Here is a 4,301-nt window from a genome sequence, read left to right on the forward strand (position 1 = left end):
TCTCTGGAAAAACAGGCCTGGAGATCTCCTTACTGTTCCTGGGAAGCACTTGATGACTGAGAGGGTGTGGATTTGGGGCACCCAGAAGGCTGTGGGGGTACTGGGGGCTTTTGACAATGTTATGATTGTGATCCTGAGCAGATGTGACTACAAACCTGCAGGAGTGGACAAGGCATCGGTGCCCAGTTCCAGCACACATGGCTGGACGTGCCAAGGCTCGGCTCTGGTTTCCAGACAGACAGTGGGTGTCTGCAAAGAAATGCACATGCTGCACTTGGAGAGGTCCAGGACACAGGCACAGCAGCTCCTGGGCTGCTGCCCATCAGCAGCTGCAGATTGGTGGTCCAGATTGGCACCAAACCCATAGACTGGGAACCAGGGAACCAGGAAGGAGATTGTGGCAATGGAGGTGTCTCCCATGTGTGTCCAAGCAAGACCGGTGAGCCCTGGCCAGGCCCATGGCTACTGCTCTTTGGGCTTTGTCACCCCTTTCAAGGGCAAAGTTCAAAGTTCTCTCCTGGTTTGTTGACAGAGTGGATGTGAGAAGGTTAGTGTCCTGCTCCTGGAGCAGATGCCAGCAGACTGCTGCATCCCGGGGTTGTCCAGGGGAGGCAGCAGTGCCACCAGCCCCCTGGCACTCATCCCTTCCTCCCAAGAAGTGCACTGGCCTGCATACTGGGGCCATGGGCAGACACAGCCAGGATCACCAATTTGCATCCCATCCCTCAGGGCTCTGGTATGGTGCAGACACCTTGGGAATGGACTGGAGGAGACAGGAACATTCCAAGAACCCCAGCCAGAGCTCAGCCATTTCTGTGCCAAGAGGGGGGTCTGTGGGTGATGGAGTTCTTCCCAAAGCTTCACAGGCAAATCACTTCAATCTTTTTAAACGTCTGGCTTAAACCACCACCCAAGCATGCCATGCATCCCCAGTCTCTGCCCACACTCAGCATGGTACATAGAAAACTGTCTGGGGACACAATGCTGTCCCTCTCCTGCACCACAGGGGAACCTCCTGCATCCGCCACCCCTGGACACTCCATAAATGCCCCCTCCCTCCTTATCTTTCCCTGAGCAGCAGGGGTCTTGGCATCTCCTTAGCCCCTGTTTCCTCTTCCAGCTGCTGTTGACACAGTGGCCGTGGGAGAACAATGGGGCCAAGGGCAGCAGAGAGACAACCTGTCTGTTCCTCTGGCTGTCCGCTCACTTTCCTGGGCACAGCTGGGCCGCGGGGACCTGCAGCACAGCTGATGAGGTGGCAGCACCAGGGAGAAGCTGGGGCAGGGTGACCCCACAGGGGGGCCACAGCCTGAGCAGTCTGGCACTGCCCCATCCCAGCACTGCAGCACTGGGCATCCCACAGCATAAGGCCACCCTGCACTGCCTGGATGCTAGTGGAGATGTCCCGGTGAGGAAAGGGATGCAGATGAGAACAGGGCTGAGAGGGCAACAGGGCAGATAGAAAAGTGGATTTGGGGGAGAGAAGAGTTTTTATTGTGAGTTATTGGCCAGGCTGGCATCCTCTGCCCTCCAGCAGCGTCATTGGCACAAACATATTAAATAAAGAGCTCATTTCAGGCCGTGCTTGTCAAGGCCAGCAGGTTTAAAAACCTCCCTGAATTTTCAGCCTGCGAGGAGCAGGGAGGTAAGTTCAGCCTTATCTGGAGGGAGTGCTGGAAGAAAACTCTGCGCTCCTGAGGAGCGGCTGGACGCCCAACCGGAGGTGCGGCAGATACTGCTCAGCCGAGGTCAGAGTCCCGCTCCGACCCAGCTCCGACAGTCCCGAGGGCGGCGTGCAGGGAGAGACGCGAGGGGCCAGGAGCCCAGCACCTGCCAGCACCTCTGGCAGCCTCCGGCACCCCCAGCCCGCAGCCGGCAGCGCTTGGCTCAGCACCCCAAGGCCGCCCAGGCCCCTCTGCTGGGGCTCGTGTGCCATCCAGTGGCGAAGGCTCAGCTCCAGCACAGGCTGAGCCTTCCCACGCTGCCGCCCAGCGCCGCGAAGGACAGAACCGTGCTGGGCTGGAGTCTGGAAAGCATCTCGCCGTGGAGGACCCAGTGTGGAAGCTGCAGACAGCAGTGGGATGCGCTGAGTCTCCATTGCTGCCCAGCCGGGGAAGCATGCCCAGGCCAACGATGCTCCTGGCAGGGCGAGGGAGCCTCCTGCTGTAGCAGGATCCCAGGCTTCCCCTCAAAATGCCAGGAAGCAATCCAGATGTTGGGTGGGGAGAGTGGCCCGAGGGGGATGAGCAGGGCTGGACTGCAGCAAAGCCTCCTGCACCTTCCCTAGGGATCCCGGATCTGTGCTGTGGAGTGGGGAGACTCCTCATCTCAGGGAGATGTTAAAGTCCTTCCATGGCAAGTCCCTGACCACTCAATCTGTCTTGTCCCAGCCAAGGACAGGAAAGGGATCTAGTGCCTCTTCCATTTTAAACCACACTGACGCTGATGGCTGGGCTGTAATTACCTCCAGCAGGGTTGTTTCAGCTGTACCCTCGGTACCTACCCTGCAAGGGTTTGTGCCCACTTTAGCACGGTCAGCAGGACTGGGCTTTGGAACACCTGTGGGCAATGCTGAGCACACAGGAGGTGTTCTGTCTATAGCACCAGCCCTGCGTGGCAAATCGATTCCAGAGGCATCGTCCCAGAGGACCCTCAGAGGGATGTCACATCTAAATGGATACTGTGGGCAGCTGCACAGGTCTTGGAGCTGTGTTGGACTGGGGTTGGCAGAGGGAGTAGGAGAATTGCCCTGCAATTTTAAGGGAATTGCCTGAGAAGACAGGGCCCCCAGCAGTGGCAGTTGTAGCTTGGTGAATCACAGCAGGTCCCTTTCTGTTCCAAGCTGTTAGGAGCAGCTCAGCAATTAAGACTGGCTTCTATTAATATGCAAATTTCTGCTGCCAGGGCAATAATCTCATAAATGCAAATTGCACTGGGAACTATTGTTGGAAAGACCTGTGCTGGGCCCTGGACTTTGTCTAAGAAGATTCTCCTAACTGAGCTCCCCTGAGCCTGTGGCAGCTGGGGGCAGCACTGCCAGTGGCCACCCTGATGCAGGCAGCGGATTCCCACCTGACATCTTCCCTGTCCTTGCTCATCCCTTTTTGCACAGATCATAAGGAATATCCTGAGTTGGAAGGGACTCACAAGGATCACCGAGTCCAACTCCAAACCCTGAACAGGACACCCCAAAATCCCACCCTCTGCCTGAGAGCATTGTACAAACACTCCTTGAGCTCCGGCAGCCATGCCCATTCCCTGAAGAGCCTGTTCAGTGCCCGACCACCCTCTGGGAGAGCCTTTTCCTAATATCCATTTTGACTGTCCCCTGACAAAGCTCCAGACATTCCCTTGGGTCCTGTCATTGATCCCAGAGAGCAGAGATTGGAGCTGCACCTCTGCTGGCCTCGGGAGGAAGCTGCAACAGATGCTGATGAGGTCTGACCTCAGACGTCTCTTCTCTGGGCTGAACAAACCAAGTGATCTCAGCAATTCCTCATTCAACGACCCTCTCACTCTGTGTAACTCCCTAAGAGGAGGGTGTAGCCAGGGGTCAGGCTCTGCTTCCAGGGAACAAGTGACAGGACAAGAAGAAATGGCCTCAAGAGGTGCCAGGGGAGATTTAGATGGGACATTAGGAAGAATTTCTTCAAAGAAAATGTGATTAGACATGTAACAGGCTGCTCAAAGAGTCACCATCCACGGAGGTGTTTCAGGAACAACTGGATGTGTCACTTAGTGCCATGATCTAGTTGACAAGGTGGTATTCAGTCACAAATTGGACTCGATGATCTTGGAGGTCTTTTCCAACCTAAATGATTCTGTGACCTTGGCCAACCTGGAGGCTATGGCCATGGCAGTGGGGTATGGGAGCAGCCTGAGACCCCCGTTAAGACATAAATGGCATGGAGGGGCTGCAGAGGGCACGCAGTACTGGGCATACAGCCGGTGGTTTGGTCCGTGCCCAGGTGCTGTAGCCAGGCTGGGCACTGGCGATGGCCAGTGCTGGCTATGCTGGTGTGATCCGGGTGGAGCCCTTCAGGTCTGTGTGCCCTCGTGCTGGCTGTGGGAGCTCAGGCCGTGGTGCCAGTGAAGCCGCACAGCTTTGGGGACACCTGAGCACAGATGCGCTGCAGCCACAGCCCGGGGAGAGGGTGACACCTTCGTGGGGACACAGAACGGGTCCGCTTGGAAGGAACAGCAGTGGGTCATCTGAGCCCTCCGTGCAGACCCCGACACCCACCGAAGGACAAGCTGGCGGTGCAAACGGACGAAGCGGAGGCACCGAGAGGGTCCACCCG

This window comes from Geospiza fortis, unplaced genomic scaffold (genome assembly GCF_000277835.1).
Source record: "Geospiza fortis unplaced genomic scaffold, GeoFor_1.0 scaffold601, whole genome shotgun sequence".
NCBI classification, from domain to species: Eukaryota; Metazoa; Chordata; class Aves; order Passeriformes; family Thraupidae; genus Geospiza; species Geospiza fortis.